Source organism: Bombina bombina, chromosome 2, assembly GCF_027579735.1.
Source record: "Bombina bombina isolate aBomBom1 chromosome 2, aBomBom1.pri, whole genome shotgun sequence".
In the NCBI taxonomy this organism is placed as follows: domain Eukaryota; kingdom Metazoa; phylum Chordata; class Amphibia; order Anura; family Bombinatoridae; genus Bombina; species Bombina bombina.
Genome location: NC_069500.1, coordinates 327,027,362 through 327,040,728, shown reverse-complemented (window position 1 = coordinate 327,040,728; position 13,367 = coordinate 327,027,362). Strand labels below are relative to the sequence as shown.

Here is a 13,367-nt window from a genome sequence, read left to right as displayed (position 1 = left end):
GTAAAATTATTTTAAGAAAATTTCTCAAAACTGTGAATCTGTGTCTGCAGAAGTAACATGCTTCGTCTTCAAAGCAAAAATGTTGTAAAATAAACATACAGAGTTGAGAAATAGACCTTAAAGGGAAATAATCATGAAAGAAAACTTTTGGGTTTCAGAAAGAGTATCACATTTTAAGATTTAATTCTGTTATCAAATATGCTTTATTCTCTTGGTATCCTTTGTTGAAGAAGAGCAATGCACTACTGGGGCTTAGCTGAACACATTGGGTGAAACCGTGAAAAGCAGCTAGATCACAGTAGTGCATTGCTTCTGCGCCTACCTATGTTTGCTTTTCAACAATGGATTCCAAGATAACAAAGCAAATTATAAAAGAGAAGTAAATTGGAAACTTGATATAAATTGTTTGTTCTTTCTGAATCATGAAATTTGGCTGCTGTCTCTTTAAAGGGATAGGAAATTCAAAATGAAACTTGCCTGATTCATATAGAGCATGTCATTTTAAGACACTTTTACACTAATTTCTATTTTCAAATGTGCTTTGTTCTCTAAGTATCCCTTATTGAAAAAGAATATGCACATATCATACACCAATGGGAGCTGTTGTTCATTGGTGCCTGCACACATTTGTCTCTTGTGATTGGCTAACTAGATGTGTTCAGCTATCTGCCAGTAGTGCAATGCTGTTCTTTCAGCAATGGATAACAAGAGAATGAAGCAATTTGGATAATAGAAGTAAATTGTAAAGTTGTTTAAAATTGTATGTTCTATCTAAATCATAAAAGAAAATTTTGAGGTTTACTATCCCTTTAATGCCATTGCTCCCCTGCAAATCTATGTACACAGAATCAACCCATACTAAGTTTCAAGAAGCTCACTGAATAGAAGATTGGTTGGAGTGGAATAGATCTGCACAAGGACCTAAGTGTTAAGAGGAGGGAACAAGCATTAAAAATGAAATATAATGTTATTGTTTTAGTTAAATAAAACTATATAAATTGTTATCATTAATGTAATCATTATTTTTCTCCTTCCAATAATCTACAGCTGAAAAGTTAATCAAATGTGAATGATTAACCTATTAAACTGGTTATAGGTCACCTCTCAAAAATTAAATTCATTTCAATGATCTATCTATGCAAATCTAATTTTTAACCATTTTGGTCTGATATAACTGGAAAAATAATCTGAAAAGATATTATTCATAAAATTAAAACCATGATTTTGATTGACTAGTAATTTAGATCGTAATTTAAATCATGATTTAAATCAATTTGATTTAAATCAAATCCACCCTGCCTATAGAAAGCATTTATGGCTTGCGCAAAAGCAATATTTGCGCTCAACTGAGTAATACCAGTGCACGCAAATGTGAGCTGGTATTACAAGTGAGGTGCAATGCAAACGCGACAGCAGTAGAACATGTACAGGGATACATCTCCAGCAGTGCAATATATTCCAATCTCTGAAGTATAGCTGAAGAGTAGGATGTCAGCCATGTTTGTCTCGCCACCTTTTTTGGTGTTTGGTCACAGTAAGCGCACTGCCTGCGATGTGTAGGGACACTTCAAATACGGCCCCTGCCAGCAGAAAGTGCTGACAAGTAGTGATGTTGGCGATGCTTTGCTGACGTAGCGCTCCCCATTATATCCTATGGAGGCACATCGCCAGTCACCGGAACTTCGTGGGTCCACCCCTTTATTTATAATATATCAACATACATTCAATGCTTTGAATATTGGGGCCCCTGTACCTTCTTCCTCTCATTGTTCATCTGTTCCTGCTACCTCCCCTTGTCCAGGTGTCCATCCCCCTTCCCCTTGTCTATCTGTAACCCCTCCCTCCCCTTGTCCACTTTTCTGTCCTTACCATCCTCCATTTTTCCCTTCCCCACCACACTTCTATCCTTACCCTCCAATATATCCCCATTCTCCATTCCCATCCACAATGGTTGCCTATCCTTGACCCCCCCTATCCAAGAGGAAAGCCAAATTCCATGAGTGATTAGACCCATAACATTTTTCAATGAGTACATTTTGTTTTAATTCCATAACATTTTGTAATTTTCAAATGTTTAATAGAAGAGACTATGCTTGGTTGTCACATGTGGCTTGGACTCATCCTGGATAAATGTGTCAGCTTCAGGAACACAACAGAAAAATCTTCCTGGCCATTCAATAAAACTCTTGGGCCTAGATTTGGAGTTTGGCGGTAGCCGTGAAAACCAGCGTTAGAGGCTCCTAATGCTGGTTTTAGGCTACCTCCGGTATTTGGAGTCACTCAAAATAGGGTCTAACGCTCACTTTTCAGCCACGACTTTTCCATACCGCAGATCCCCTTACGTAAATTGCGTATCCTATCTTTTCAATGGGATTTTTCTAACTCCGGTATTTAGAGTCGTGTCTGAAGTGAGCGTTAGACATCTAACGACAAAACTCCAGCCGCAGGAAAAAAGTCAGTAGTTAAGAGCTTTCTGGGCTAACGCCGGTTTATAAAGCTCTAAACTACTGTACTCTAAAGTACACTAACACCCATAAACTACCTATGTACCCCTAAACCGAGGTCCCCCCACATCGCCGCAACTCGATTAATTTTTTTAACCCCTAATCTGCCGACCGCCAACTACGTTATCCTTATGTACCCCTAATCTGCTGCCCCTAACACCGCCGACCACTATAATATATTTATTAACCCCTAATCTGCCCCTCACAAAGTCGCCGCCAGCTACCTACACTTATTAACCCCTAATCTGCCGACCGCAAAGCGCCGCCACCTACGTTATACTTATGTACCCCTAATCTGCTGCCCCTAACACCGCCGACCCCTATATATATTTATTAACCCCTAATCTGCCCCCCTCAACGTCGCCTCCACCTGCCTACACTTATTAACCCCTAATCTGCCGAGCGGACCGCACCGCTACTATAATAAAGTTATTAACCCCTAATCCGCCTCACTAACCCTATAATAAATAGTATTAACCCCTAATCTGCCCTCCCTAACATCGCCGACACCTAACTTCAATTATTAACCCCCTAATCTGCCGACCGGAGCTCACCGCTATTCTAATAAATGTATTAAACCCCTAAAGCTAAGTCTAACCCTAACACCCCCCCTAAATTAAATATAATTTTAATCTAACGAAATTAATTAACTCTTATTAAATAAATTATTCCTATTTAAAGCTAAATACTTACCTGTAAAATAAATCCTAATATAGCTACAATATAAATTATAATTACATTGTAGCTATTTTAGGATTAATATTTATTTATACAGGCAACTTTGTAATTATTTTAACCAGGTACAATAGTTATTAAATAGTTAAGAACTATTTAATAGCTACCTAGTTAAAATAATTACAAAATTACCTGTAAAATAAATCCTAACCTAAGTTACAATTAAACCTAACACTATACTATCATTAAATTAATTAAATAAAATACCTATAATTACCTACAATTAAACCTAACACTACACTATCAATACATTAATTAAATACAATATCTACAAATAACTACAATGAAATAAACTAACTAAAGTACAAAAAATAAAAAAGAACTAAGTTACAAAAAATAAAAAAATATTTACAAACATAAGAAAATATTACAATTTTAAACTAATTACACCTACTCTAAGCCCCCTAATAAAATAACAAAGACCCCCAAAATAAAAAATGCCCTACCCTATTCTAAATTACTAAAGTTCAAAGCTCTTTTACCTTACCAGCCCTGAACAGGGCCCTTTGCGGGGCATGCCCCAAGAAGTTCAGCTCTTTTGCCTGTAAAAAAAACCATACAATACCCCCCCCAACATTACAACCCACCACCCACATACCCCTAATCTAACCCAAACCCCCCTTAAATAAACCTAACACTAAGCCCCTGAAGATCATCCTACCTTGTCTTCACCTCACCAGGTATCACCGATCCGTCCTGGCTCCAAAATCTTCATCCAACCCAAGCGGGGACTGGCGATCCATCATCCGGTGGCTGAAGAGGTCCAGAAGAGGCTCCAAAGTCTTTATCCTATCCGGGAAGAAGAGGCGATCCGGACCGGCAACCATCTTGATCCAAGCGGCATCTTCTATCTTAATCCGATGACGACCGGCTCCATCCTGAAGACCTCCACCGCGGACCCATCTTCTTCCGGCGACGTCCAACTGAAGAATGACGGTTCCTTTAAGGGACGTCATCCAAGATGGCATCCCTCGAATTCCGATTGGCTGATAGGATTCTATCAGCCAATCGGAATTAAGGTAGGAATATTCTGATTGGCTGATGGAATCAGCCAATCAGAATCAAGTTCAATCCGATTGGCTGATCCAATCAGCCAATCAGAATGAGCTTGCATTCTATTGGCTGATCGGAACAGCCAATAGAATGCGAGCTCAATCTGATTGGCTGATTGGATCAGCCAATCGGATTGAACTTGATTCTGATTGGCTGATTCCATCAGCCAATCAGAAAATTCCTACCTTAATTCCGATTGGCTGATAGAATCCTATCAGCCAATCGGAATTCGAGGGACGCCATCTTGGATGACGTCCCTTAAAGGAACCGTCATTCTTCAGTTGGACGTCGCCGGAAGAAGATGGGTCCGCGGTGAGGTCTTCAGGATGGAGCCGTCGTCATCGGATGAAGATAGAAGATGCCGCTTGGATCAAGATGGCTGCCGGTCCGGATCGCCTCTTCTTCCCGGATAGGATGAAGACTTTGGAGCCTCTTCTGGACCTCACCACCGGATGATGGATCGCCAGCCCCCGCTTGGGTTGGATGAAGATTTTGGAGCCAGAACGGATCGGTGATACCTGGTGAGGTGAAGACAAGGTAGGATGATCTTCAGGGGCTTAGAGTTAGGTTTATTTAAGGGGGGTTTGGGTTAGATTAGGGGTATGTGGGTGGTGGGTTGTAATGTTGGGGGGGGGTATTGTATGTTTTTTTTTTACAGGCAAAAGAGCTGAACTTCTTGGGCATGCCCCGCAAAGGGCCCTGTTCAGGGCTGGTAAGGTAAAAGAGCTTTGAACTTTAGTAATTTAGAATAGGGTAGGGCATTTTTTATTTTGGGGTCTTTGTTATTTTATTAGGGGGCTTAGAGTAGGTGTAATTAGTTTAAAATTGTTGTAATATTTTTCTTATGTTTGTAAATATTTTTTTATTTTTTGTAACTTAGTTCTTTTTTATTTTTTGTACTTTAGTTAGTTTATTTCATTAAAGTTATTTGTAGGAATTGTATTTAATTTATTTATTGATAGTGTAGTGTTAGGTTTAATTGTAGGTAATTGTAGGTATTTTATGTAATTAATTTAATGATAGTATAGTGTTAGGTTTAATTGTAACTTAGGTTAGGATTTATTTTACAGGTAATTTTGTAATTATTTTAACTAGGTAACTATTAAATAGTTCTTAACTATTTAATAGCTATTGTACATGGTTAAAATAATTACAAAGTTGCCTGTAAAATAAATATTAATCCTAAAATAGCTATAATATAATTATAATTTATATTGTAGCTATATTAGGATTTATTTTACAGGTAAGTATTTAGCTTTAAATAGGAATAATTTATTTAATAAAGATAATTAATTTCGTTAGATGTAAATTATATTTAATTTAGGGGGGTGTTAGTGTTAGGGTTAGATTTAGCTTTAGGGGTTAATACCTTTATTAAAAAGCGGTGAGCTCCAGTCGGCAGATTAGGGGTTAATAATTGAAGTTAGGTGTCGGCGATGTTAGGGAGGGCAGATTAGGGTTAATACTATTTATTATAGGGTTAGTGAGGCGGATTAGGGGTTAATAACTTTATTATAGTAGCGCTCAGGTCCGCTCGGCAAATTAGGGGTTAATAAGTGTAGGCAGGTGGAGGTCGACGTTGTGGGGGGCAGATTAGGGGTTAATAAATATAATATAGGGGTCGGCGGTGTAAGGGGCAGCAGATTAGGGGTACATAGGGATAATGTAAGTAGCGGCGGTTTAGGGAGCGGCAGATTAGGGTTAATAATAATATGCAGGGGTCAGCGATAACGGGCGGCAGAATAGGGGTTAATAAGTGTAAGGTTAGGGGTGTTTAGACTCGGGGTACATGTTAGAGTGTTAGGTGCAGACGTAGGAAGTGTTTCCGCATAGCAAACAATGGGGCTGCGTTAGGAGCTGAACGCGGCTTTTTTGCAGGTGTTAGGTTTTTTTTCAGCTCAAACAGCCCCATTGTTTTCTATGGGGAAATCGTGCACGAGCACATTTTTAGGCTGGCCGCTTGCGTAAGCAACTCTGGTATCGAGAGTTGAAGCTGCGTTAAATATGCTCTACGCTCCTTTTTTGGAGCCTAACGCAGCCTTTATGTGGACTCTCAATACCAGAGTTATTTTTATGGTGCGGCCAGAAAAAAGCCGGCGTTAGTTTTTCGGGTCGTTACCGACAAAACTCCAAATCTAGCCGTTGAGTTCCTAGATCTCAGCAAAGAGTCAAGGGATGAAGAAGATAGAAGTGCAGGTGATGGAGCACAGCCAAGGAGGGAACATGTAATTCCTCATATTTAATTTAGTTTAGTTATATAAAACATTATTAAAACATTTAAATAAAACCTGAGTGGCTGCACTTTAAAAGCACCTCATTCTCGCTGCCTGGGTATCTGGACAGTAAAACACCTCATCCTTGCTACCTGCTGTATGGACTGCAATACAGCTCATCCTTGCTACCTGGTGTATGAACTGTAATACAGCTCATCCCTGCTATATGGTGTATGGACTATAAAATAGCGCATTCTTAGTACCTGGTGTATAGACTGTAAAACACCTCTATCCTGCTACCTGGTGTATCTACTGTAAAACAGCTCATCTTTGCTACCTGGTGTATGGACTGTAAAACACCTCATCCTTGCTACCTGGTGTATGGACTGTAAAACAACTCATCCTTGCTACCTGGTGTATGGACTGTAAAACACCTCGTCTTGCTACCTGGTGTATGGACTGTAAAACAGCTCATCCTTGCTACCTGGTGTATGGACGTAAAACAGCTCATCCTTGCTACCTGGTGTATGGACTGTAAAACAGCTCATCCTTGCTACCTGGTGTATGGACTGTAAAACAGCTCATCCTTGCTACCTGGTGTATGGACTGTAAAACAGCTCATCCTTGCTACCTGGTGTATGGACTGTAAAACAGCTCATCCTTGCTACCTGGTGTATGGACTGTAACATAGCTCATCCTTGCTAACTGGTGTATGGACTGTAAAACAACTCATCCTTGCTACCTGGTGTATGGACTGTAAAACACCTCATCCTTGCTACCTGGTGTATGGACTGTAAAACACCTCATCCTTGCTACCTGGTGTATGGACTGTAAAACAGCTCATCTTTGCAACCTGGTGTATGGACTGTAAAACACCTCATTCTTGCTTCCTGCGTGTTTGGACATTGTTGCACTACATCATTGTTAAAGGATTGTGTTGTTTGCAACATATTTGCATATAAAAGAATATTTATTTTTAATAAAATAAAAAAGTGTTCAATGTGATTTACCCTTAATTATTGTTGTAATTCATTTTGTCATTACACATATACACAGAGTTAAAGATTCAAGATCACACTTTCTGAACTTCCAAATAAAGTACTTAAAGGGACAGTCAACACCAGAATTTTTGTTGTTTAAAAAGATAGATAATCCCTTTATTACCCATTCCCCAGTTTTTCATAACCAACACAGTTATAAAAATACACTTTTTACCTCTGTGATTACCTTGTATCTAAGCCTCTGCAAACGGCCCCCTTATTTCAGTTCTTTTGACAGACTCACATTTTAGCGAATCAGTGCTCACTCTGGGTAACTTCACGTGCATGAGCTCAATGTTATCTATATGAAACACATGAAATAACGCCCTCTAGTTGTGAAAAACTGTCAAAATGCTTTTAGATTAGAGACGGCCTTCAATGTCTAAGAAATTTGCATTCACCATCTGAAAAAAGGATATGGTTGGGGTCCGTTTGTGAACACTTAGGGTACAACTGCTGTGATTGTACTCTCAATGGATCATAATTACACCTTAAGGAACTAATATGCACCATTTAGGGGTAAATAAGGTACAAATATGTTTCCAACTGCCTAAGGGTCCATGTCTGTACCATTTAAAAAAAGGTACAATCACTTGTGTGACTAAAAGCTTGAGGGGGGGTGAGTGGTTCAAGTCTGCCAAATGCTGCAAGTCAATATAATTTGTGCACCTCAATTATATAATGAACACATAACTGACAGTCTCCAAAAATAAATTCAACATACATGTTGTACAGCAAAATAATTAATGTTTAATGGTTGTTGGTAATATGCAATAGGTGGACAAGGCAACAAAAATACTGAAAGTGAATGTTAAGTAATGCTGTGCCGATGCCTCCAAATCATTTGTGTACACTTCTTTAATGAAACCGCTAGTGTGATGTATAGAGCGGTCCCACCCGCTCTATACTTATGTCTCAAGCGCGCACCCGTGGAGCTGTGGACCTGCATATGCGTTCAAAGCCGAATTAGTTACATTGCAACTTAGTATTCAATGAATGAATCCATTAATTGAATACTACACTGTCAGCGAATGCAGCAGCATATAGAGCATGCGCGTCACATGAACAGGCATCTGAACTGAATATGAAGATTTTGGTTTAACGCATGCGCAGAAGAAGCACATGATGTTTCAAAAAAAGGGTTGAATGCCGGGGGGGGGGGGGGGGGGGGGAATGATTGGCAATTATATTTCACAAAAAGGTCAATCAGAAAACAATATAGTGGGTGGAGGAAGTGCAGAAAGAATAAGAGGAAGAAGAGGTATATTTTAGCGATATTACTTGTTTTTCAAAAATAAATAAAACATTTCCACTATTTTGAATAAAATAATATGGCGTTAACGGCTGACTTTACATTCACTTTAACAACCCATATCTTCAATAACACTGTGTTGCTGGTTCTAAATAGCACACAAGCACTTAACATTTTAATGTTAAAATTTAGAGCATGAATATGATAACTCTTACACATAAGGCAAATATATCAACTTAAATTACAAATAAAAAAATTTCATTTCAAATTCTATAAAATAATCAAGAGCTGTTTAAGAACCTGTTTATTAAAAAATAAAATAAAACTAACCATTCCCCAGTCACATACATGGACATTGTGTAACACTCCATTGCTCCATCTATTGGTTGAAAGTTCCTTGACATGTGTAACACAGCTCCATCTATTGGTAGAAGGTTCATCACCAAAATGTGTACTGGGGAAATAGACTCATTTGGTTATATTTTGCATAGAGTGACAATTCAATGTATGGTTGTGAGTTTTATCGTTTATCCCTCCCCTGAATCCCCCTTCCTTTAAGAGTTATATTTTATTAGTATGTTGTTTTCTATAAATTTATGTTTTATGTGGCATGTCACCCTAAGTTAAATAGGGTGTTGTTAGAGTCTAGTACAAAGTGAAATAAAGCATTATGAGTAGTTCCTTTTGGAACTGGTTATTCTATCTGGTTATTTCAGGAATTTCACTAGCAGTCTTAGGACCTACTATTTGGCTACACTTATGAAACTGCAGTTTGGCTATTGTAATACTGTACTGTCTAAACAAGAACACAGTAGATGAATGCATAATTGAATGTTATATAATAAATTTGATGGAACAGCAATTTTAACATACTATGTTGAGTACAAATTTGCCACCATGAGGTACAAAGGGCTTGTCACTGGGGCAGTACCCTTAAAAGGCCAAATTTGCACCATTTTTAAGTACCATAGTATTGAGGTCCAATCTAGTCACTAAAGGTACATATTTGCCTTTAAAAGGTACAATCTGCAAGGGTACCAATATGTTCCCATATTAAAGGGTACAGCGGGTGTACCTTTGAGGGTACTGCCCCAGTGACAAGCTGTTGTACCCCTAAAGGTAAAATTTTTGCACATTTTTTTTTCTGACAGTGTATGAACCTCATAGGTTTAGCTTTAAACTAAGAATACCAAGAGAAAAAAGCAAAATTCGTGATAAAAGTAAATTCGAATCTGAATCATGACATTTTTTTTGGACTTGACTGTCTCTTTTAAAGAGACAACATACTGTAAAACTGGTTTCCACTTAACGAACTTCCATTAATTTGTTTTGCCAGCTGCATAGTATAAAATGTATAGTAAAATGATCCCTTAAACTTATTTTTCTATATGAAATGGCCATTTTTGCTAGTTGAAATCTATGTTTTAGGGAGAGCAGACATCCTAATCTTATCTTTATGTCTATGCTCAATGACCTCCTTATCTTATTTCTGTTTGATACAAAAGCCAGTACTTAGGCCCTGATGATCGAAAGTTCCACAAGGTAGCGAGATATTCAAAAGGGATCCATTGCAATGTTGAGAAAGCCAGAGAAATATTTCAACCAGCTCAAATCACTGTTTAAAGACAGCATCGCCGAGAGGCGTTTTACTATACATCACAATGGGTGGCAATACTGGTGATATATTCCAAGCATCAATGCCACCTACATTGACAGTGTTAAGTAAAGGATCCCTTTTACTAATATCACTTTACCAAGTAAATGTACAGCCGCCAACAAGAATAACCCCTAATCCCCCATAACATGCTATCGCTATTAACATCCTACACTATTATCCCCTAAACCGATATAACCCCCACTGCAATAACCCCTACACTATTTAACCCCTAAACCACCACATTCCCAATCACAAACTACCCGCTACACTATTAACCCCTAAACCGCAATAACTACCTCACTTCAATAAGACCCCGTAAGTTACAAAAAATAAAAAAACACACAATTAATTTTTTTTTACCAAAAGTAAAAAACACTGAAAAGGGTTTAAGTGATTATAACTCTTTTTCAAAAGTGATTATAGCTCTTCACTGCGTCAGAAATGACCCTTTCAGGTCAGATTATGTTTTTTTTAGGCTACTTTAGTTTTAATATAGGTTGTTTTTTGTAACTTTGGGGTTTTTAGGATAGGGGTCTTGGGGGAGTTAGCTGTTAGGGGTTAAGTAGTGTAGGGGTTATTGTGGTGGGGGTTGTAGTGGTTCAGGGGTTAATAGGGTAGAGGGTTTATTGTGGTGGGGGTTGTGGCAGTTTAGGTTTTAATAGGTTAGGGGGTTTATTGCTATGGGGTTGTGGCAGTTTAGGGTGTTAATAGTGTAGGAAGTTAAGAGCGGTGGGAGGATGTGGCTGATTAGGGGTTAATAGTGCAGAGGGTAGTTTGCGATGGGGGAGTGGTAGATTGGGGTTAATAGTGCAGTGGGGTTAGGTTGAGTTGGGGGTTATTAGTGTAGAGGTACATTATGAGGCCTATTTATCAAAGGTCTGTCGGACCTGATCTGATCAGGTCCGACAGACATCGCTGAATGCGGAGAGAAATACGCTTTCCGTATTCAGCATTGCACCAGCAGCTCTTGTGAGCTGCTAGTGCAACTCTGCCCCCTGCAGACTCGCGACCAATCGGCTGCCAGCAGGGGGGTGTCAATCAACCCGATCGTACTCGATCGGGTTGAATTGTGGCGATCTCTGTCTGCCTCATCAGAGCAGGCGGACAGGTTATGGAGCAGAGGTCTTTAGAAGACTCGCCAGAAACACGGGCCCTCAAGCTCCATTCGGAGATTGATAAATGGGCCTCTATATGTATATACAATGTTTTATTTATATGCATTGTCTTGAATAGCTGTCTTTTGCATGTTTTTTTTAAAACAATATTTATTTTTATGATATAAATGTGTTATAAAAGTCATTACCTACAACTTAAAACTTTTACATAAACATTTGTTTAACTTTGCAATGTTAAACATTATGCAATTATGTAAAACTATAAAGTTGCCGCTACTGTCTTTTCTAACATTTATATAACAAAAAAGAAATATTATTGTTTAAAAAAAAAAAAGAACACGCAAAAAAAGCTGTTTAAATCAATACAATTCTTAAAATACATAGTATTGCATTGTACAAAAGGATACATATACATGTAAAGACATAGCTCCTATAGTTTGAATAGGAAGTTTTGTTTTGTCTTTTTTAGCAAGGTAGATTGCAGACATTATGTATATATAGACGGTCTGTGGGAGTTTGCTGGGCAGTCCAGGACTTCTAGCACCAGGATAACTTAAACGTGCACTCTGTAAGGCTTCACACCAAAAGCCTCAAACATGTGTATCCAAAAAATGAGTGTACAGCAGCACTGTAATAATATGCAATTTATTGCTGACTGTGACAAATTTTGTCAGTCTGCAATAAATTGCATATTACTACAGTGCTGCTGTACACTTGTTTTTTGGATACATTCCATGGGAGCAACCTGAATTTCAATAGGGAAACATCACCAGTAGTGCAATATATTCCAAGCGCTGCCTTGCAGGTTAGGTACAGGTTTTCAGCCATATTTCCTTTTCAGTGGCAAGAGTCTCCAGTGTGAGGCACGTAGTGGAAAACTAAGGTAACACAGGCGTTATTAGAAGTGTTCCTACACCAAAACCTTTATTTGTTTCAGCAAACGCACTGCCAATTCTATGTAGGAACACTTCAAATACAGCCCCACCCTCCGCTGATATGCAGATGAGTGGCAATGTGGATGGACTTTTGCTGAAGCTGCAATCCCTATTTCCTTTGGGAGACAAATCACCACTCATCAGCACAGCGAGGTTCAGCCCACTATTTAGAAACTATATCGACTGACCGTCGGTCTGTCTTTGTTTTGAATATTGGGGCCGTAGAAAAAGCAAATAAGCATTTTAATATCTATCCCTCTAACCCTACACTGGAAATGTAAATATTTTTTTAGTTTTTTGTTTACATCGCTTTTCTCTAACCAATACCAATTTTGAAAACTTCTGTGTAGGTGGAGCCTCTTTTTAAAATGGCAAAACAAAGGTAAAAGAGTGACTTGTAAACAATACAATTCAGTAGGTAAAATAGATCAGTGAGAATGCATTAAAGGTATGGGGGAATATACAGTATGCTGTCCCTTTAAACAAATATAACTGAAACATCATCAGATAAAGGAATGTTAAACAGTAAATAAATACTAGATATCATGATGTATTCAAAACAAATAATAAACAAAATTATCCAAAATAAGTTTAAAAAAACTTAGGCTACCCATTGCCCGTAAAGCGGCATTTGTATGGGAATTGCCCTTAACAGGGCATTCAGCTCTTTTACTGTCCATTAAAATACAAAAGCCCTAATCTAAAAAAAAAACACCCAAAAAAACCTAACACTAAACCCCAGGAAATCTACTCACAGTTATTGAAGTCCGGACATTCATCAAGATCCAGGCGGCGAAAAGTCTTCATTCAGGCGGTGAAGGGGCATCTTCTATCTTCATCCCGGTGACTGGTTATGAAAAACT

General features: G+C 38.4%; 1 long non-coding RNA gene across 1 annotated transcript in view; it reads right to left on the bottom strand.

Moving 5' to 3' along the window:
- Nucleotides 1-13,367, bottom strand: part of LOC128647773 (uncharacterized) — a 197,501-nt gene that overhangs the window by 183,363 nt on the left and 771 nt on the right. Inside the window, exon 2 of the long non-coding RNA XR_008400410.1 lies at nucleotides 13,260-13,367. This exon is cut by the window's right edge and continues 5 nt beyond it. This is a non-coding gene — a long non-coding RNA (uncharacterized LOC128647773). The remainder of the gene's footprint in view (nucleotides 1-13,259) is intronic.